The sequence below is a fragment of the Chiloscyllium plagiosum genome, unplaced genomic scaffold (assembly GCF_037043375.1).
Source record: "Chiloscyllium plagiosum isolate Xiang-an unplaced genomic scaffold, Cpla_swu_hap1 HiC_scaffold_30, whole genome shotgun sequence".
Taxonomy (NCBI): domain Eukaryota; kingdom Metazoa; phylum Chordata; class Chondrichthyes; order Orectolobiformes; family Hemiscylliidae; genus Chiloscyllium; species Chiloscyllium plagiosum.
Window position 1 is genome coordinate 27,107,422 of NW_028270168.1, and position 23,143 is coordinate 27,130,564.

Below are 23,143 nucleotides of genomic sequence, written 5' to 3' on the forward strand. Positions count from 1 at the left end.
CATTCCAATTTGCCTATCGGACCAACAGATCCACGTCAGATGTCATATCTCTTGTCCTTCACTCCTCCTTAGAACATCTCAACACCAAGAACAGCTATGTAAGAATCATTGACTACAGTTCAGCCTTCAACACTATTATCCCCTTGAGACTGATTACTAAACTTAGTGATCTCAGACTAAGCCCCACTCTCTGCAACTGGATCCTCAGTTTCCTGACCCAAAGGCCACAATCAGTGAAGATTGGTGACAATATTTCATCCTCACTAACACTCAACATGGGAGCCTCTCACGGCTGCATATTCAGCCCCCTACTGTACTCACTGTGTACCCATGACTGTTTCGTCAAATACCAGACTAAAGCCATTTTTCAAGTTCGCTGATGATACCACCATAGTCAGTTAAATCTCAGATGGCGACGAAACAGACTACAGACAGGAGGTGAAAGACCTGGAAAAATGGTGCACTGAGAACAATCTAGCTCTCAATGCCGGCAAAACCAAGGAACTCATTATTGACTTTCGGTGGGATGTCACTCATGCCCACCCTGACACATTAACAGCAGTGTTGGAATGAGTGGAGAGTGTCAAGCTCCTAGAAGTGGTCATCCACAACAAGCTTTCTTGGACTCTTCATGTGGACGCACTGGTTACAAAGGCCCAATAACATCTCTTCTTCCTCAGCAGCTGAGGAAATTTGGCACGATGGCGAATACCCTTGCCAACTTTTATAGGTGCACCATCGAGAGCATTCTGTCTGGATGTATCACTACCTGTAGTGGCAACTGTACCATTCAAGATCGGAGACAGTTACAGAGAGTGGTGAACTCGGACTGGACAATCACAAAGGCCAACCTCATATCTATAGAATGCATCTACCAGGGCCCGCTATCAAGGAAAAGTCTCCAGTATTCTCAAAGATCCATCCCACCCTGGCAATGTTTTTCTACAACCTCTACCATTGGGGAGAAAGTGCAGAAGCCTGAACACATCCACCAGCCGGTTTCAAAACAGTTTCTACCCTACTGTTGTTAGAATACTGAATGGACTCACAAACTCTTAACATTCGCCTGTACTTGTGTTTTTGTTTATTCCACTGTTCACCTATTATTTACTTATCTATGCTACTTAACTCTGTGACCTGCCTGTATTGCTCGCAAGACAAAGCTTTTCACAGTGCCCTCAGTACACGTGACAATAAATTCAATTCAATTCAATTCAAAAACTCAGCCCAGGAATTGAGTTTGCTCTGTAAGCTTCTTTTTTTTTATTCTTGAAGTTGCAGGTTACCCCAAGATTGGAGTTTTGCTTTTGCAGATTGGCCTGTATTTCATGGTCAGTGGAGAAGTGACACCACTCTCTACTGACTTTGAAAATGCTGCTACAAATTTCAAACTAGTTACGTGGTGTGTTTTTCAGCTTTTCCAATGTTAATTTCATTTCAGTGTATCCTAAAGGAAAATGGTGACATTCAGTAACAGTTCGGGTATCAAGCAGGTCATCCAGCAAATCACATTGAAAAGCTCCCATGTATAGTAAACCAGGAATTTAAAAGCACAACGTAGCCTTCTCTTTTCATTCATGTTATAATTGGCGAAGTAAAGTTTGGGACACGCACCTGAGATTAAGGTAAGAGCTAAACTATCATTAAAAAATGCTTTGATTATTTTATAAATCTATAATTATTTCATTATTGTGGTTAAATTTGACATTCCAAATACACAAAACTATGTTTCCTGGAACAGAGATGTTGAAAATAGGTGTGTCTTAATACATCAGTAAAAACCCAATTTATTCCTCATTTAATCAAGACCTTTTACAATAACACCAGGACTAATAGTGTGAAAAGCAGAAATCTATTTATAATTAATTGGCGTTGGGGATTTCAAAAGAATGTTAATTTTATATCATTTCTGTTAATTGCATTCAAGTTCAGTATACATGCAAGTACACATATAGCAACAGACTGAAAGAGTGATTTCCTGTTGGAGGAGCCTAGCATGTCATGTACGTCTCTATAAATAAAAAGAACTGCTAAGTGATTGTACCCCAGTGTTCTTTCACCAACTGGCTATTGAGCTTCAACATAGCACATTATGTGGAGGAGCAGAAAATGACTGACAGCAACCTCTGGATTTCCACATTTAGCTTCACAGGTGCAGGAAGGCACAGGAAGTTGCTGTCAGTTTCACAGCTATATTGACTGCAAAAGCAGACAGTTTCATTACAGTTACAACTGCAATACCGAGGTTACTGAGCCATTGAGTTTTCTTTTGAATTTCCCATTCCTAGATGTTTTCGGCGAATGGAAAATACTGTAGCTAGCTTAATATGCGTCCTCTCTTTCCTAGTATTTGTTCGTATATGAAATGCCTCAGCACTGAATACCTCCTATGGTGATACATCCTGTGAAACAGGAAAGAGAGCAACTGTTCAGAAATAATATTTTCCAGGTAAGATTAATCTTTCCTGTTAAGATGAAAATGATCTTGTGTTGCACAATTCCTTGGGATTTGCCCCATTTTACACTCACTCTATTTGGCATGTACTCCAAAATACCAGGAAAGAAAGGAGTGGCAGAAGAGTTCCAAGGTAATTATCTCAGTTTAAAAAGTTACATAGCACTCCAGTTCTGCTTCAGTTGGGCCTTAAATGTTTTGCAAAAAGCTAGCATTTTTGTGCTTATTTTTATCAGTGCCCCTTAAAAGAGGAATGCATCTGTATATTTAAGTAATGGAATATTTCTCTCTCTCGCCTCTCACATTCTGTAAAGGAGGAAACCCATTCACTTCTTTTGCAAGTAGTCAGTTTTGACTGACTTTCTTTCTAGGGACAATCTTGCTTTATCTGATGTAAGGAAATTTATCGACAGATTTTACCATACCAGCTTACTGCACAATTGATCCCTGACAGTATGGCTGTATTGTAGAGACATCTAGTGGTTATTGTTAGATTGTTTTCAATTCTGAGTGACTTGATTATTTGGGGGCCATTTCTTTACATTTGGTAGCACTGAAAGGAAAGCTGTAGCAATGTACCAGGTGAGGCAGATGAACTGGTGGACTGAGGTTTTCACATGCAATAAATAACAGCATTTATTGTCCCTCTTACAATTATAGTTACACTAAGAGGTTGAAATTGCAACCGATTTCAGTTGAAATGCTGAACTGAGTAGTAATTTATTACAAACTTGGATCAAACTAAAATCCTCCTCTCCCTGATATCTGCTCATGAACTTGGCACAGACACTGTCTGCTCATATGTAGAGAGAAACTGTGGGTCCTCATCAAATTTATCTTTAGCAACTTAAGCCCCTCTCATAACAAATGTATATTTTTGAACCATCCTTTCATGATGTAACGCTTTGCATTAATTAGCATTAAAATTTAATCTGAAAGGATAGCTACTAAATTTGCTGACAACATGATAGGTATACAAGTGAATTGTGAAAAGGTTGCAAGGATGCTACAAAAAGATATAGAAATGGGTTAAATGAATGGGAATGATGTGGCAAATGGTGTATAATGCGGGAAAATATTATGTCCATTTTGGCAGGAAGAATAAAAATGAAGAATTTTATTATAATAATGAGAGATTGCCGGGTTATGAGACGCAGAGGTATCTGGGAATCCTAATGCATGAATCAAGAAAGGTTAGTTAATAGATAGAGCAAGTAATTATGGTGGAAGAACTGCACAGATGCCAATTCCCATCACCAAGTAACCCTTTAATTACTAGTGTACAGTACACTGGCTGTAGCCAGCCAGCAGAGAGTCAGTCCTCAACTGAGGAGATTCTAATCTCCTGGTTATATAGGCCAGCCAAGTCTTTCCTGATTGGCCCAGGATAACAATCCCAGTCAAAGATCTCATAGTCAAGTAGGTCAACCTGGTCCCAGTTACTATACTCCCCCACCCCAGTCGCAAATCTGGGGATGTAGGCCTGGCCTTTCACTTGTAGCTTCCCTTGCGATGTTTTCACCTCACGCCCAGTTCCTCTGACCTGGACTCAGACAGGGCGATATACGAATGGGCAGACTGTGGCCCATCTCTTGCATCTGGAGCATTTTGGAAGTGTTTCCTCCTCTTCTTCCTGAAGTAATGGTATCAAGGCTACATCCATCTCACACTCTGAGGTTTCCTTGACACTAGACAGAGGGGGTGCACCTACAGTTTCTGCCTGTCCTTCTGGCTGTTCTGAGGATCCAGGTATGTTTTCCTCCTGCCTGGTCGCACTGTAACAGTTTTCAGATGATCCATGTGTTTGCTCAGGATTGTATTCAGAACTTTGTAAGTCATGGGACCTGACCTCACATCAACCTTGCCTTGTTGCCATGCAGGGCCATTTCCTGGTTCCGACACCAAACTTCATCCCATGAATTAGATTGTCTCTCTCACTTAGAAGATGCATTGGCTGCTAATGGCATTCCTGCTGCTGTTTCACCACCTTACCCCCTCCCTCCTCCCACCACTACTTTCCCCCACTACCAAAAAGGTCTGGAAATATCAGGATTATCCTGTTGCAAAGTCTTCAACCCATCAGAAACTCTGCTGGAGCTACCCTTGTTGTTGCATGTGGGGTGGTCCCATAATCAAACAGGAACCGGGAAAGTTTGATAACCAGTGACACTGTAGGGTGCTTCTTTAAGCCTGCTTTCAAGGTTTGGACGGTTCTTTCCACTTGACCCTTGCATAACGGATGGTATGGAGCTGTCCTTTTGTGTTGAATACCATTGGATTTTCAGAAATATTAAAATTCCCTGCTGGTAAATGACATCCTGTTTTCCATGACCAATATTTCCAGGAGTTCATGTATCACGAATGACGCTCACAGCTTCTCAATCATCATCCCTGAGTTGCTAAATGAACTTTATGCATGTCCAACCACTTTGCTGCATTTTCCAATGATAAACCCAGTTATAATGCCTGTTTGGTGTCCAGTTGGGCTTCAGCTAGTAGGCGCTTCTGTAAGTTTACATCAGTAATCCCATATACCAAATGGTCTCTCAGCATCTCATTCAGGGTTAACCCCAACATTTGTAATTTTGACTCAGAGGAGAACAAGTAGTTTGGCTGAACCAAGTTGAGCCAGTAATTGGTAGCCTTCCCCCAGCATCTCATTGCCACGGCATCTCTGCTGCCAGAATGATCCAGTTGATTGACGTTTTGATTGACCATTTCTGGCCACTGTGTCCAACCTGCATTGCATTCTATAAGTGCACTCTTACAAGCACTTGCAGCATAACAGCATCTTCTCGTTATGTGAAGCAATGGAACATCAAGCAGAAAATAACTCTGTAAACAAAAGCATTAACACTTTTTAGCCAAATTGCCTCATGGAAGCAACTAGACCTGTCAAGAGAAGGGAAGAGAGACATTGCTGAGTGCACACCATGTGAATCACTGATGCTTGTTACAAGGAATAAAACAATTTATTGTGTTTACATTGAATTTCTCACATTGCTGTAATAGTGAACTGACCCATTCAAAGCTTGTAGGGAGCCACCCACAGTATATGACACAGTTGACACTGTGGTAATTAGCAATCTTCATGGCAAGACATCATTAAATCATTTTCCCTGTTAATTTCTTCTGTGGATTTTACATTCTGAGATGGGCCTTTGTCCTACGTAAGGTGAAACACAAGATTACGAGGAGAAGAGTTGAAGGAGATTCTCAAATGCTCAAATAAAACTGGAGCAAGGGTTTAGCTGTTTGGATTCTCTCACATTCAACACAATCATCTTCTACCTTAACCCCAAGATCCCACTTACCTGTTAATCTGAGGTGTTATATGGAGACACTTGAGAACCCGTATAATGAGGTTGTAGAATGCACAGCAGATGTTGCTTGTTTGCAAGCTTTTAAACTGAATATTCTTCACAGTATTATCAGACATATTAAAATGATGACAGTGTAACTAAATATGAATTTTATGAAGCCTCTTTGCGTTTCCTTCCTCCATCCTCCCATCTTTTAACTTGCACCAAATTCCATTGCTATAGCACCTCTGGGCCCACTGACCTACACTGACTTGCAGTCAAACAATGTCTGAATTTTACAATTTCCATCCTTGTTTTCAAATCCATATGCGGCCCACCACTCTCTGTCTCTGTAATATCCTCCAGCCCTTCAGATTTCTGCACTCGTCTCATTTTGGTCTCTTGGGGGGTATTAGTTACTCTGCCATTGTTGATTCTACCTTCAGATACCTCTGTCCCAATCTCTGGAATATTCTCTTTACATGGTTTCACCTCTCTGTCATACTTTCCTTCTTTAAGACATCATTAAAACCCACCTTTTTGACCAACGTTTAGTCATTTGACTTAACATGTCATATTTTAGTTTGCAATGATGCTGTAAGGCACCATTTCATTAGTTTGAAGGCACTGCAAAAATGTAAGTTCTTGTTGTTACTTTTTTTTATTATTAATACACTTTCTTCTGTTCCTTGATGGTATATTTTATAGCCAACACAAACCCTCCAACATCTCTCCCAAATAATTGTGAATGAGCTACAACAGGGAATGATTGCAACCTGACCATCCACAGCATGCCACCAAAGGTAAGCTTGTTCCAGTATTCATCGGCAGATACACACAGATGCATCCAGCTGGGTTTGCTGAACACCAAGCTAGAGTCATACAATGAACTGCTGAGGATCCTGGGATTGAGTTTAGAAGGTTGAGGGGAGATCTAATAGAAACTTCCAAGATAATGCATGGCTTAGAAAGGGGGGATGCTAGGAATTTGTTTCTGTTAGGCAGGGATACTATGACCCATGGGTGCAGCCTTAGAACTAGAGGGAGTCAATTTAGAATGGAAATGAGGAAACATTTCTTCAGCCAGAGAGTGGTGGGCCTGTGGAATTCATTGCCGTGGAGCGCAGTGGAGCCTGGGACGTTAAATGTCTTCAAGGCAGAGATCGATAAATTCTTGATCTCACAAGGAACTAAGGGCTACAGGGAGAGTTTGGGTAAGTGGAGTTGAAATGCCCATCGGTCATGATTGAATAGCGGAGTGGACTTGATAGGCTGCATGGCCTTACTTCTACTCCTATGTCTTATGGTCTTATAAAATCTTAACCCTTCCTAACATTACATAACCAAAAAAAGCCAATTTCCCCAGTTGAAGTAATCTACTCAAAATCAGACTTTGACTCCTCCCAATTCTATGGGGCATAATTGAGTAGTTAAGCCAAACTGATTTATTCAGGTTTGCTTTTGCTTGTATTGGCTGCAACTCAGTTGATGATACTTTTACCTTTAAGTAATAAGGCTTTAGATTCTAGTCCCATTTCCAGGATTTGAGCAGAAAAATCGAAGCTCACACTCCAGTATCACACGAGGGGATGCTGTACCCTTTGAGGTGTGGTATTTCAGAGAGGATGATAAACCAAGGCTCTTGGGCAAGGATGCCATGGTCAGTTTGAAGAGTTATCCTCAGTGCTCTGACCAATGTTTCTCCTTCAATTATTATCACCAAACCAGATTATCGTGTCATTATGACATTGCACACAGCCAGCTCCCATAAATAGCAAATGTGCTCTTGCATTTGCTGGAAATTAGTTACAGCCATCATTGCATTTCAAAAAGGTATTTAATTAGTTTTGCATCATCTAGTGGTGATGAAAGGTTCTTCAAAAATGTCAGTCTTTCTTCTATGTCAAATTTCTCTTTAATGAATCGCAATTATTTCAAATCTGAACTGACTCTTCTTTGACTGAAGCAGAGAGATATCGGATGCTGGATGTTAACTCTGTTTTCTTCTTCACAGATGCTTTTCCATCAATTTCTGTTTCTCTTTGTGTTTCAGATTACAGCAGCCAGAATATTTTGAATTAATCATTACTTTCTCTCACCCTCATTCCCATCTAAGGCAATATTTACTGTTCCTTCTAAAACAAAAGGGTGTATGCCTTATTGTATCCATTCTTGCATGTATTGGATTATTTGTCTGAGAAAACCTCATTTTGTTTATTAGTTTCTGCATTAAAACTCGAGATGTAGCGAGAAATTCATTTTACTTCTGTGAAAATATCACACATGTTGCATTAAAATTATAAGCCAAATGTGATAGTTGAATCAGTGATCACAATTGGTTTATCCAATAGAGGTCCTAACAATTGCCTTATATGCTGTTACTAATAAACTTGTGGTAACCTATTGCCAAAATGGTAAAGTCTTAGGATGCAGTCAGTGGTTATATTGTAAAAAAGGAATTGCACTGAAGGGAATGCCTTCTGGGTGATAGTAAGCAGATAATACATTGTGCAGTGTCTACATCCAAACAACTGCTCCTGGAGGTACTTGAGTTGGATTTTAATTTGTGTCAATACTGAAAAGAACCAGAAGATGCCACTGTTGATCACCAAAATAACAAAGGTAGTGACTTTCAGCTGGCCCAGTTTTTGGAAAGAGACCAAGTGGCTTGAGCCTGACCTAAAACCAGGCCTCAGGCCACATTAAAGTCTTATGTATTGAGGCAGCTCAAACATTTAAAGAGTATGGCTTTGGATCAATAAAACCCTACTAAGCTGAAGACATTCTTAGTTTTTAAAAGACTTGTTCCTACATTGGCAACCACTGAAGCCGGCCCAATTCCCAGGAACAGGAGCAAAACTGGGTTTTACCTTCTCAAATATATGAAGGACCTGAATATTGGGTCGGACATTTTCCAGGCAACCATGCAGCATGAGACTTTGGTCCCTGAAACTGATGAATATTACACCCATTTCACAACAAAGATCAGGCACAAAAGGCTTCACTTTTCCAAAAGCATGGGAGTACCCAACTTACACATCTTTAGACACTCACATTTCATACTTGACTTCCCCAGGACTTTTGACTTTTGACCCAGGGGCTCTGCTCACTGTGCGTCTTGTGACTGTCAAGGAGCATATATGCAGGTTTGGAGGTTAGAAAGTCCACCGCAGACTGGCTCACTAAGACTGAGCCCAGCTTGCTGCAACACTTAAAAGCTTCAAAAGCTTTGCCCCTTACCCCAGCCCCCCCATCCATCCCAGTTTGCCTGTGCCACTTCCATGCCCCCCTTGTATCTTCCATTGTCCCTCACCCTGTACATACTGTGTATAGTCCTCGGGAGCCGTTCAATAGTCATGAGAATTATTTCAAAGTTATTGGAAAAAGTTCCAGCTCTAACCATCTAATAAATCCCTTAATTCAAGCTCACTATCATGGACATACATTTAAAGAATTCCAGTACAAAAATAACTGCATATTAGGTTTGTACACATACAGGACCCCACATTAAAGACAGTTTCTGTCATGATAGACATTATAATTTTCGATCCTTCTTGAATTCTATATCACTAGCTTATTTGAAGTCATCACTAGCCTTTGAAAATCAAGCTATCACAATGGCGCTAACTGTCTCTGTTACAGACTCGGCCAGACCACTCAAAGCATTCTTAAGCAGCCCAGACCAACTTTGCTATTTGTTTCAGTAAGTGTATTAGTGTATTATTCAGTGGAAGTTACCTGTAATAAGTTAGTGAGGTAGACTACCAGGTTATAAAACAGACAATAATTTAATCACAAAATTACAGAATGAAATATTAAGAACAGAATACAGAATACCATCTCACTTATCCTATCCAAACTAGACTTAATTATACTGTTCTGAAAGTACACAACAGTCCCAATAAACAAACTCCTTAAACACAGAGTAAAACTGAAACAGAGGCTTATAGGTCAAAGTTAGAAGGGTAGAAGGAGAGAGAGAAGTTCCAGTCTCAACTGACTGTCTCCAGCAGCCTCTCTTGACATATACCACTGCTGAACTGAACTGACTAAAGTTCTGAACTGAATTAAACTGCATGGCTAAAGAGCTGGACACGCCCCCTTGATTACACAGGTTACTTCTAAACAAAAAAGCTTGGCTTAAAGTCTCATCTGTTTACGTGCAAACAAAAAGCCTCTCAGTAAACCCTTTAATATTTGTACCACTTCAGCCAATTCGGAGCCTGGGCTGTTTAATGACCGCTCTGAAAAAAAGCCAAGGACTCGATAACCTTGTGAAGAAGGAACAGCTTTTGTGACAATCTCAAAAACGGTAACTGTGGGACTAACCGAGATGGTCACTTCAGTGTAGTACTGTGGGAGTATCTGAATCGGACACGTCAGTGTAGCACTGAGGGAGTAACCTAGACCAACACTTCAGTGTAGTACTGTAGCAGTATCTGAGTCAGACATATGAGTGTAACATTGGGGGAGTAACCTAGACCAACACTTCAGTGTAGTACTGTAGCAGTATCTGAGTCAGACATATGAGTGTAACATTGGGGGAGTAACCTAGACCAATACTTCAGTGTAGTACTGTGGGAGTATCTGAGCTGGACATGACAGTGTAGCACTTGAGGGAGTAACCTAGGAGGTCACTTCAGTATAGTACTGTGGGCGTAACTGAGCCAGACAGGTCAGTGTAGCACTGAGGGAGTAACCTAGGCCAATATTCAATGTATTACTGAGGGAGTGATGCATTGTCAGAGGTACCATTATCTGGGTGACATATTAAGCCCAGTTCCCACTTATCCTGTCATGGTAGATGAAAATGATTCCTTGGCACAATTTCAAGATGGACAAAGGAGTTATCCCTGGCAACTTGATTGATAGGAGAAAGTGAGGACTGCAGATGCTGGAGATCAGAGTTGAAAAGTGTGGTGCTGGAAAAGCGCAGCAGGCCAGGCAGCATCCGAGGAGCAGGAGAATCGACGTTTCGGGCACAAGCCCTTCTTCAGGAATACCTGATTGATAGCCACTTTAGGTACTGGTTGAAGGATAACTAACTTGACCATTTATATCTTTATGAAATCTTACCATGCAGAATTGGCTACCACATTTCCTGTATGACTACAATTCAAATTATATCTTCAGCTGTAAAGAATTTTAGAGAAATCTTCAACTCATTCTAGGGTAGCCATGGGAATTGTATTGTTCCACAGTTTTGTGACAGCACCATTATTCTGCATGATAAATGGAGTGGTTTTAAGCAGCACAGGTTTAAAAATTGGACAGGATGATCAGTTTTATTTTGAAGCAATTCTGAGTTAAAAATGGCTCATAAATCTAAAATATTGAGCTTGCTTCTCCAGAGTACTTCAGCTTGGATACAAAAGTTGTTACTTGTCACAATTTTAATCAATAAAAACAGCAGAGCCTATTTCAGCTGAAACCTCTTCACAAACCTTACTCAAACATAACAAGATACTTGTAACTTATTTGGTTGGCAAGCAGTGTTTATGGCCTTCCAACATCTCAATGAGAGGCAACAGCAGCCCCCATAATAAAAAATAATCTAACTTCAACATTCAATATCACAATCAAAAGTAAATTAAAACCCAAGGACATTTTTAGGAGCCACAAGTTGTTATCGGGAAAGCCAGTTGGAGAAGGTCGATGCTCGAGCTGGTCTCGTATTTATTGACAGAAGTAAACATTATAAATTTGCACCTTCTAACTCAATCAGTCAACATTATTTTTAAGTGTCTGTTAATACGTGATCAACTGAAATCCCAAATCATGCTCACTATCAGCATAGAATGCATTACAGTGGCTCGGTGGTGCCTCATGACATCAGGGACCTGGGTTCAATTCCACCCTCAGGCAACTGTCTGTGTGGAGATTGCTCGTTCTCCCTGTGTCTGTGTGGATTTCCTTCAGGTGCTCCGGTTACCTATCACAGCCCAAAGGCTAGGTGGCTTGGCCATGCTAAATGCAGGGATAGGATGGGGGAGCAGGACTGGTGAGATGCTCTTTGGAGGATTGGTGTGGACTTGATGGGCCAAATGGCCTGCTTCCACACTGTAAGTATTCTATGAAAAACCAATTAATTTACAGTTAACACCGTGTTGAAGCTTTGGTACCATCCTAATATAATTTGTGAGAACAGATGCAAAGAGGCTGTGATATAAGCAGCAATATGATAATTCGGTAGCTTATTGTTTTTATTAGTTTCTCTTTGATTGGGAAACTCTCAATGTTTTAAAGGCACAGCTTTTCAAGGATTTTCCATATGCCCAAGCACCCTTCATAATATAAAGCTACCAAAATCCATAAAGAGCCAGCTTTCTGAATTGCCATATTCATATCAAAGCTGAATGATCTATTTCAAATCGTTAAAGAGAGCAACACTCAACTTTAGTCTGTGTAATGAGGGCTTCATGAAGAATGACAAAGCTGAAAGCTAGGCAAGGAATAAATTATACTGGAAGAAAAATTATTGAAGAGAAATGAGCATCTATTCAAAAGTCTGACATTGATTTGGATTTAATTTCATGGGGATAAAGTTCATTTCACAGGTACAATTGAGCTGTGCTTTGCCATCAATCAGAAGCTGCTTTCTCAATATATAGGTGTCAATTTGATGCCTGAGTAGATTAATACCAAATAGTGTGAGATCCCCATCATTAAAGTCTTCACAAATTTCTTTCAGTAGTAGCACTCGGAACATTTTTGACACTACTTTATTCACCCATGGAATGTGGGCATCATTTATCACCCATCCCTAAATGCCCAGAGGTCAGTTAAGAGTCAACCACATTGGTGTGGGTCTGGAATCACATGTGGGCCAGACCATGTAAGGATGGCAGTTTCTTTCCCCAAAAGACATGAGTGGACTAGATGGGTTTTTCTCAAACAATTGATTCATGGTCATCATTAGATTCTACCAACTTTTTTTAATCGAATTCAAATTCCACTCATCTGCCATGGTGAGATTCAAACCAGGTCCCCAGAATGTTACCTAGGTCTCTGGATTAATAGTCTCACAATAATACCACTAGGCCATTGTCCCCTTCTCTAGGGCAGGTCTAAGTCCTCGACAGCATCACCAGAGGAAGGTTCAATAGTGACATGCCATCCCTCCCAGAATTTCGATGTGGGATTTATTCTAAATCCAAGGATCTGATTTGATGTTATCCAGATAGCTCGTTAATGATAACTATGACTCAGGTCTAAAAGGTTCCTTGAATCACCTGGGATCTAATCTTTGTATGAAATGTGAGTTGATAGTTAGAATAAAAAATTATTCTATTATTATCTACCTTAATTCTCCCGACATTCAAAATTAGTGCTGAGCAGCAGAGAGTGTCATTGCTGGTTAGATGCTGATTGAGGAACACAGTGGAAAGAAAGGTCAATCAGGCTCTGTGACTCTGGGGCGGCATGGTGGCTCAGTGGTTAGCACTGCTGCCTCACAGCACCAGGATCCAAGTTCAATTCCAGCCTTGGGCGACTGGCTGTGTGGAGTTTGCATATTCTCCCATGTCTGCGTGCGTTTCCTCTGGGTGCTCTGGTTTCCTCCCGCAGGCCGGGTGAATTGGCCATGCTAAATTGCCCATAGTGTTAAGTGCATTATTCAGAGGGGAACAGGCCTGGGTGGGTTACTCTTCGGAGGGTCAGTGTGGACTTGTTGGGCTGAAGGGCATATTTTCACACTGTAGGGAATTTAATCTAATCTTTTGCTCTGAAAGTGTCCGTGAACAAAGAACTAAATGTGATTAAACTCATTTAATATTTTGCCTTTGGGGATCACAAAGAAACAATTTGGGGCTCAAGGTTTCACACAGATTGTAGGATTCATGTCTAAGGTATTATTATGTGGAGTCATGTTGCCTTATGTCTTCCTTCATACAAGCCTTCATGAATTGCAAAGGTTTTCACTTCATGCATGAGCAATTGATGTGCAATATTAACAGTGGAAGTTAACATCTGGCAGCGACCATGAAATTTGTATGTTAGGGTGATGTATTAATGCCGATATAGCAAGTGAAAGGCTAAGGGACAGTTGGGCCCTTTATAAGTATGCCATCCACGAGCTGCTTATGATCCACTAACTAAGCTACAGCTGTTTTCCATCTCTCATGCTGCAGCCATTGGGGATGTAGCTTATCTAGAGGAGGTAAAAGAAAATCTGAGACAGGCATCATGGAATCATACTAAGTTGATAATTACTGTGCCAAACGAAAAATACTGAAAATCTGAAATAAAGCAGGGAGTGTTAAGCTAATGCGATTTTTAATTAGCCATTAGTTATCGTTTGTATTAATATTATTGTGATTTACACTAACGTTGAGTTTGTGATATAGACAGTTTGGTCTTTCTGTACTGCAGAGTTTGCCAAATTCAAGAAATATGTCACTTAAACCCATGTACTCTATTTGTACTGATAGAACAGAGTTGGGTCTGTTCCACTGCAATGAATGAGGCTCATTGTGTTTCAGAAACCCCACTGCTACATCAGTATTCACTTTCCTTCCTGTTGAAAGCTTCATGTCGCAAACACCCTGAGCTTTCACGTCTTTTTGCTTGACCAGGCAACAGAAAAGTTAGGGTGTATCATAAAATAACTGAATTCAATTTTGCAATCAATCATCACCAATGTTTCGAGAAAAGATTGTGCAGCTTTGTGCATGTTGCTAAATTTAATTTTTGCGTGTGATTTCATAAGAAACTGGAAATAATACTGTCTCCAACCTCAATAAACATGAACAGCTGCTCTGCTATAACAGGTCAGCCATTTCCTCAGAAAGCTTTCTTATTGGCATGAATACTGAAATCCAGTTAAGGACTCCCTGTAGCATCTGCTATATTAATATTTTGACAAATTATGCAAAAACGAAAGCCCAGGTCATCAATATGGAGAATGTTTGGAGTCTAGCAGCACATATTAATTTTGAGTTAGAATGAGGTCATTATAGACCTTAGTGGAATGCTTTTCAGTAAATGTGCACTTTTTTAAAAACAAAATCTTGAAGGTATATTTGATATTTCTTTGTGTAAGTCAGAAAACAACTTCAAATGATATAGTCTTCCTATCAGAAGTGGAATTTTCTGCCAAAGCAATAATATTTGCTAAGAGTTTACTCTCCAAAACCAAGCAGCATTTCACACAGTTTAGAACACATCTGGATCTCCACTAGCAATGCCCATCCTATCTTGAATTACATCCATTTATTTTCCATTCTTAGAGAATACTATTTGTTCTGCAGACCCCAGCACATAGATTTCAACATGGATATTCTGGATTACAGTTCTTTCAATAGACATTCCCCACTCCATCCTTTCAATCATTTCCAATCATACAACCTAATTTGCACCTTCTGTGATTATCATATTCATTCTCTACTGCCCCTGCTTCACCATTGGAAAGAACACCTCTAGGCTTCATGGTTCATTTCTCTGTCATTTTCTCTATCTATCCACCAATATCTCTCCCCATCTTCAAAAGTTTCCTCATAAACTATAACCTGAATCTTCCCATTTTCAATTAAAATGCTTTTTTCTCTGTTGCTCCCAGTCCGGCATAGTTAGCAACCACTTTTCTCTTGTTCTTCACCTTAATAATTATGCAACCAGACTCTTTTTGATCTTATTCTTGTGCAAACTCCATCATTATTTTCATTCTGGGTCAGTGTACTTCGGTATACACTATATCAAAGTGCAGACTGACTAACACTCTGCAAACAATCATCTCTGTCTCCCTTGATTTAGATTTTGTTACATTTATAGTCAAACACGTCATTGGTTTTGTTATTGCTACATTGACTCCGTTTAGAGTCGATTAAACATAACCTCCTGGGTCTCTTTTAACATTCTCCTTTGATTTGCTAATGCCACGGTGGCTTAGTGGTTAGCACTGTTGCCTCACAGCACCCAGAACCCGGGTTTGATTCCAGCCTCAGGTGACTATTCATGTGGAGTTTGCATATTCTCCCCGTGTCTGCAGGGGTTTCCTCCGACAAACCAAAGATGTGCAGGTCAGGTGAATTGGCCATGTTAAATTGCCCATAGTGCTAGGTGCATTAGTCAAAGGGAAATGGGTGTGAGTGGGTTATTCTTCGGAGGGTCAGCAAGGACTTGTTGGGCCAAAGGGGCTGTTTCCACACTGTAGGGAATCTAATCTACTAATTAGGAGCATGACCCCCTCCCCACCCCTGCACTTTTATCATTGCTTCTTTTTAGTCAGTTTCTTCTCTATTACCAGGGTTTACATTGAATCTTCGCATCTTTGTGTTTAACTAAGAGCATTTCATGTGGAACTGTGTCAAAAGTTATTTGGAAGTCAAGGTACACCATGACAGTGCCTAGCACAGGCCACATGGCTTGTCACTACAAAGTAATAGAAGAGGTTGATCAGGCAGTCACTTCCCCTTCTGAATGCATGCCGATTGATTTTTGCTGTGTTTTCATTTACGGAAGATCCATAATTTTGTTCCTAATGATAACATTTATTTTATTTTTGTGAGTCTGCATCTGTTTTGTTACTCTCTTGGAATAAACACCAATCTATTTCCAATCTAGTGTCCATGGCCTCTTAATAATGATGGTCAGCATCTCTCAGATTTCATGTTTATGCTTACTCAGCATTCGAGGTAGTATAAACACTATTTATCTCTGGAACTTTAACTTGTTTAGAAACCTTTTTTAACCTTATCATTTTCATCTTTCTTGTGTCAAAAGCATTTTACTTAGGCTATTTCCCTTTGGACAAGGTATGTTGCTCATATCTTCTGTTGTGAATATTTGGAAATATTAATCCTTTAGATTATTTATTGTTTGGTCTCATTCTCTGCTTGAGTTTGTTTGTATCTTTAATGCTTCTCAACTCTTTTGTTGAAATTTGGAAACAATGCTATCAGAACTTATGTTTGAAGGCATGTTCTGTGCAGAGAATCTCAAACATAAGCTTTCAACTGATTGAACATGGAAAAAGGGACTATATAGAACATAGAACATAGAACATAGAAGAATACAGCACAGTACAGGCCCTTTGGCCCTCGATGTTGCGCCGATCCAAGCCCACCTAACCTATACTAACCCACTATCCTCCATATGCCTATCCAATGCCCGCTTAAATGCCCATAAAGAGGGAGAGTCCACCACTGCTACTGGCAGGGCATTCCATGAACTTACGACTCGCTGAGTGAAGAACCTACCCCTAACTTCAGTCCTATATCTACCCCCCCCTTAATTTAAAGCTATGCCCCCTTGTAATACCCGACTCCATACGCGGGAAAAGGTTCACACTGTCAACCCTATCTAACCCCCTAATCATCTTGTACACCTCAATCAAGTCACCCCTAAACCTTCTTTTCTCTAATGAAAACAGCCCCAAGTGTCTCGGTCTTTCCTCATACGATCTTCCTTCCATACCAGGCAACATCCTGGTAAACCTCCTCTGCACCCGTTCCAGTGCCTCCACATCCTTCCTATAGTATGGCGACCAAAACTGCACACAATATTCCAGATGCGGCCGCACCAGAGTCTTATACAACTGCATCATGACCTCAGGACTCCGGAACTCAATTCCTCTACCAATAAAAGCCAGTACGCCATATGCCTTCCTCACCGCACTATTTACCTGGGTGGCAACTTTCAGAGATCTGTGTACATGGACACCAAGATCCCTCTGCTCATCCACACTACCAAGTATCCGACCATTAGCCCAGTACCCCATCTTTTTGTTACTCTTACCAAAGTGAATCACCTCACACTTAGCTACATTGAATTCCATTTGCCACCTTTCTGCCCAGCTCTGCAGCTTCTCTATATCCTGCTGTAACCTGCCACATCCTTCCTCACTGTCAACAACTCCTCCGACTTTCGTATCATCTGCAAACTTGCTCACCCAACCTTCTAACCCCTCTTCCAGGTCATTTATAAAAATGACAAACAGCAATGGTCCCAAAACAGATCCTTGCGGAACACCGCTAGTGACGGCACTCCATGAAGAAACTTTGCCATCAACTACTACCCTCTGTCTTCTTCCATCCAGCCAATTCCTAATCCAAACCTCCAACTCACCCTCAATGCCATATCTCCGTATTTTCTGCAGTAGCCTACCATGGGGAACCTTATCAAACGCCTTACTAAAATCCATATATACCACATCTACCGCTTTCCCCTCATCAACCTCCTTCGTCACCTTTTCAAAGAATTCAATAAGGTTTGTGAGGCACGACCTGCCCTTCACAAAACCATGCTGACTATCCTTGATCACATTATTCCTATCCAGATGTGCATAAATCCTATCCCTTACAATTCTCTCTAAGACTTTGCCCACAACAGAAGTGAGACTCACTGGCCTATAGTTACTAGGGTTATCCCTACTCCCCTTTTTGAACAAGGGAACCACATTTGCTATCCTCCAGTCTTCTGGCACTACTCCTGTAGACAAAGAGGACATAAAAATCAAGGCCAATGGCTCTGCAATCTCCTCCCTTGCTTCCCAGAGAATCCTAGGATAAATGCCATCAGGCCCAGGGTACTTATCTATTTTCACCTTTTCCAGGATTTCCAACACCTCTTCTCTACATACCTCAAAGCCATCCATTCTACTTATTTGTGACTCAGTATTCACATCGACGACAATGCCCTGTTCCTGAGTAAATACTGAAGAAAAGTATTCATTCAGTGTCTCCCCAATCTCTTCCGCCTCCACACGCAACTTCCCACTACTATCCTTGACTGGACCTATTCCTACCCTAGTCATTCTTTTATTCCTAACATACCTATAGAAAGCCTTAGGGTTTTCCCTAATCCTACCGACTAAGGACCTTTCATGTCCCCTCCTTGCTGCTCTTATCTCTCTCTTCAGGTCCTTCCTGGCTACCCTATAACTCTCAATCGCCCCAATTGAACCTTCACGTCTCATCTTGAGATAGGCCGCCCTCTTCCATTTAACAAGGGATTCCAATTCCTTATTAAACCACGGCTCCCTCGCACGACCCTTTCCTCCCTGCCTGACAGGTACATAATTATCAAGGACACTCAATAGTTGCTCCTTGAACAAGCTCCACATATCATTTACACTCTTGCCTTGGAGTCTATCTTTTGTTGTTTTGGCTAAGAGTCAGTTTTGATCAGTTTTATAGAATGTTTCTCTCTGCATCTTATTAGACTTGCCTCATGAACTACCTAGCCATCCCTTAAGTGCCCCTCTCACCCAATTCTAGCCCCATTCTACCACTCCTGGAACCAGTCACCAGCTGTCTGCTGAGTGGTTGATATCGCTGGCATAGTTGCCACCTCTAAAAGACTGTTGTGCACCCAGATGAGCACTGGTATTCTAAGGCTGCCCTGATTGTCAAATGATTCTCTTCAACGATGCCTAAGAAGGAGAAAATGGCACAATGGAGGTCCTGCCGGATGCAGTGGGTGAGAGAAGGGCTGTCCTCTTCCCAGATGACAGGCAGAGGAAGCCATGCCACCAGACCCTGGCAGCATAAGCCAAGGCAGTGCCCTATCTATGGTGTGGAGCAATGGCCAACAATGCCTCAAGAAGATAAATTAACTTCTCTGCTTTGCCAGGGTAAGTGTCATACTCTCTTTTCTGCTACCTCAGACTCAGTCTATCCCCGCTTTTGCACCCAGCTCCCTCCAAGACTCTTGCTCTGTCATTTTCCCTGTTGCTTGCAACATCTTTCCTCATTAGCTCTTCAGCCTCCAACATCCCCATGCCCACGAACCTGGCATGGCCTCTGCTTTGCCTACTCACTTACCTGGGATGCCATCTTTCAACCACCTGCACCAGGTCTAACAACTGTGACAGCCACTTTCATCTTACTCCATCCATTCCTTTCTCTCATTCCAAGAAAAGACAGCCCATAACAGGGTGGAAAGAGAGAAGGTGGTTGGATGGGTACCCGATTACCACATCTTCAGACCCTGCAAAGGAAAGTCCTATGTCTCTTAGGAGAAGACCAAGACCACTCCTGGGGGATGCTAAGATATCCACATCTCACCAACTAAGTAGGTACCACCTTCTGTTCTGTGTAGCTCTTACAGTAACCCCTCTGTGAGTGTCATTCACTACACTCTACTTTTAACCGTTGGCCGTGATGCCTTCGCTGTCTTGCCTCTTGTAGGTCCCAGCAGGATTGCCATGGCCTCTAAAACAATGTTCAAGTCCGGAGGAACAGAAGTTCATAAGTCTCAGAGGAAGTGTTGGCAAGGCTGCCTCCTGGAACTCCCACCAGCTCAGATACTGACACCTCGGTGCAAACATCAGGCTTAGAAAGTGTGGGAGCACAAGCTGGTGAGCACCTCACTGTGACAGCTTTGCAGTCGACCAAGAAAGACCTGCCCTGTCCATTGGCAGTCGGTAGACTGCTCGAGACCAGGCATCTGCTCAGCCTCAGCAAGGACAGCATCCTGTCGTGTGGGAAATCACGAATTTCAACAGCTGCACAGGGAGGAACAGGAGCAGCAACAAATATATTTACAAGATTGTTGCCAGGGTTGGAGGATTTGAGCTATAGGAAGGGGCTGAATAGGCTGGGGCTGTTTTCCCTGGAGTGTCGGAGGCTGAGGAGTGACCTTATGGAGCTTTATAAAATCATGAGGGATTTGGATAGACAAGGTCTTTTTCCTGGGTGGGGGAGTCCAGAACTAGAGGGCATAGGTTTAGGGAGAGAGGGGAAAGATATAAAAGGGACCTAAGGGGCAACTTTTCACGCAAAGGGTGGTGTGTGTATGGAATGTGCTGCCAGAGGAAGTGGTGGAGGCTAGTACAATTACAATGAATAGAAAAGGTTCAGACAGGTATGGGCCAAGTGGTGGCAAATGGGACTAGATTAGGTTGCAATATCTGGTCAGCATGGATGAGTTGGACCAAGGGGTCTGTTTCTGTGCTGCATATCTCTATGGCTCTATATGGCGCACCATGTCCCTCAGTGCCCAGAGGCAGCAGGACATGGTATGGCGAGCCAGCTATCTCAAGCATGTGATCCATAGAGAGTCTGGTAGCTGCTGTGAAGAGCCAGGTCTAGCACTCTCAGGGTCTGCTGCATATGCACACCTACCTCCCCTCACTACCCCCACTTTTGGTCCTCAAGACCAACGGTAGAGCAACAGGGGATCCAGGAACCTTGACCTCTCCAGGTGCCCTTTCCTTACAAGGCAACAGGCCTGTACCAGGCCAGTACCACACAGTTCCCTCAGAAGCTCCAGGTGGCCAAACTCTCCACCTTTATCATGCCTGCCACCCCTCCCCCCCCCTCCTCACACCCCACCCCCCCACCCCAACTCAATTTGTACCTAGCAACAACACCTTCAGGATATCTGGCCTGAGTAGTCACAAACTCCCCACCCTGAACAAACTGCCAACGAGCAAAGGACTCCTATGCTGAGCCAGGTCCCCTCCTCCCCAGCTGCAGTACCTGGGACAACACAGAGACATAGTTGCAGGGGAGGGACAGAAGATCACTTTAAGGGTACTTTGGTGGCAACCAGTAACATTGCACTCTCTATAAAATCTCATGTGTATAAATGTCAATGGCTTGCAAAGCATTGTTTGAGTCTCTGTCTGGCCATAGATGTAACTGTGTCAGCGTGATGCCTGACATCATGGCAATACAAGCCATGTACCATAGATCAACATCTGTTGAGAACCTGCTGCTGCATATCGTAGCAAGTTAAACAAGGCGTATACAGGGCAATGGTTTCTGCTGACACAATTTGGTCAAGCATCCCTATCCTTTTCTTGGCCTCTGTGTTCAAAATTGTTAGTGTTGAATGAAGTAGCTAGCAATGTCTGGGGCAGAGAGATGTACAGCAAACATACAGGCAGTGCATTAGGACTGCCAGGGGCTAGTAACACTGCAGGTCTAAGTCCTGTGCACTGTATGAGTTGGTAAAGCGTAATGTTACTGCCCTCTAAGGAGCCTCATATAAGTCAGTCAATAGATTACATATTCCCTATCGCAGGGGATGCAGGTATGGTTGTGGAAAATGTCAATTTTTTGTGAATTCAGAATTGGGGGATAGTTGTATTACACTGTATAATTATGGAGTCACACCCATGAAACCCACAAGATTCAAAATGACATACTCATAGTTCTTTGATGTTCCTATTAACAGCAGAACATTGAACTGGATTTCAGGTGCTTTATTATAGATTGGTAAAATGGGTCAACCTTTTTTCTGAAAGTAATTGAAATGAGAACAAATTTGTGCTCCATTAATTTCCAATACTAATTTCTATAATAATGTATGAACATATACAAATGCTACAGGAAACACATTTTGGATGTGAAAATATACATTTTATTTTATTAACAGCTGCCAGCAGTATACTTGTGTTTCTTAAAATATTTTCAATATACAGTGAGTGTAAGCATACTGTTCAACAGGGACTGAAACTAATAATAATCCTGAGGGGGCAATGGGCTCCAAACTGTATACAAGGCTTTGTTTTTAACTAAAACGAACGTTACACTAATCTGCCAACCCGTAATTTTCAGTACTGGCAGGCTATGTGTCCTAAATGATAAAGGACAAGTCGACATTGTTAATGGATTATGGCTCATGTTCCCTCTTCATTTTAAGTAGTTAGTTAGTTTATGTTTCTAACACAGTGGTTAGAAACTTCTACCAGTCAAGCTTTGTAAATATAACAAAGGTTATTCATTGTAAACCAAACTAAGAAAGCTTAGAAAAGGATGCTACTTTCACAGGATGTCCAGGTTCTTCATTGACCCTGGCATTGTTCTTGATGAATGATTGGTCTGTCAATCCCAAGGTCATTGCAAACTACAGAACCATGTTTATCAATTTGGGTTCATTTTCAGGCATCAATTCCTATCAAATCTCATTAGCCAAACCAAAGCTGTTGACTCTATTGGTTCTATTGAGCAGATCCAGGAGTTTGATTAAATGAAGATGGTCTACAGCAAGTGCCATCATCAACAAAATGTGCCAAAAACTACCCATTTTCTCTGGTGGTTTGGGATTGTTCAGTGATCCTTTCAGAATCAGCGCATTTGAAAAGAAAATTAAAAACTTCAAATAGAAGGTTTATTTTGAAAATTTCAAGTACAATTTCAAGATGTCTATCATGCTTGTAGCTACTAAAATGCATTAAATGGGAGGAGATGATCTCATGGTATTATCCAGTAATGTCCCGGGCACCCAGGTTCAAATGCCGCCACGGTGGAATGTGGAATTTGAGCTCTAAATATCTGGAAACAAGAGTCTGATGATGACCATGAATCCATTGTCAGGGAAAATCCATCTGGCTCACAAGTGTCCTTCAGGGAAGAAAACTGCTAATCTTACTTTGTCTAGCTGATACGTGACTCCAGACCCACAGAAATATGGTTGACTCTTAATTGCCCTCTGAGCTACA

At 41.6% G+C, this 23,143-nt stretch overlaps 1 long non-coding RNA gene across 1 annotated transcript in view; it reads left to right on the top strand.

The window, feature by feature from the left end:
• The first annotated feature begins 2,188 nt into the window (after positions 1–2,188).
• The window catches only part of LOC148142170 (uncharacterized), a 29,056-nt gene continuing 8,101 nt past the window's right edge, over positions 2,189–23,143 (top strand). The window contains exons 1-2 of the long non-coding RNA XR_015752155.1: positions 2,189–2,449; positions 6,466–6,560. This is a non-coding gene — a long non-coding RNA (uncharacterized LOC148142170). The remainder of the gene's footprint in view (positions 2,450–6,465; positions 6,561–23,143) is intronic.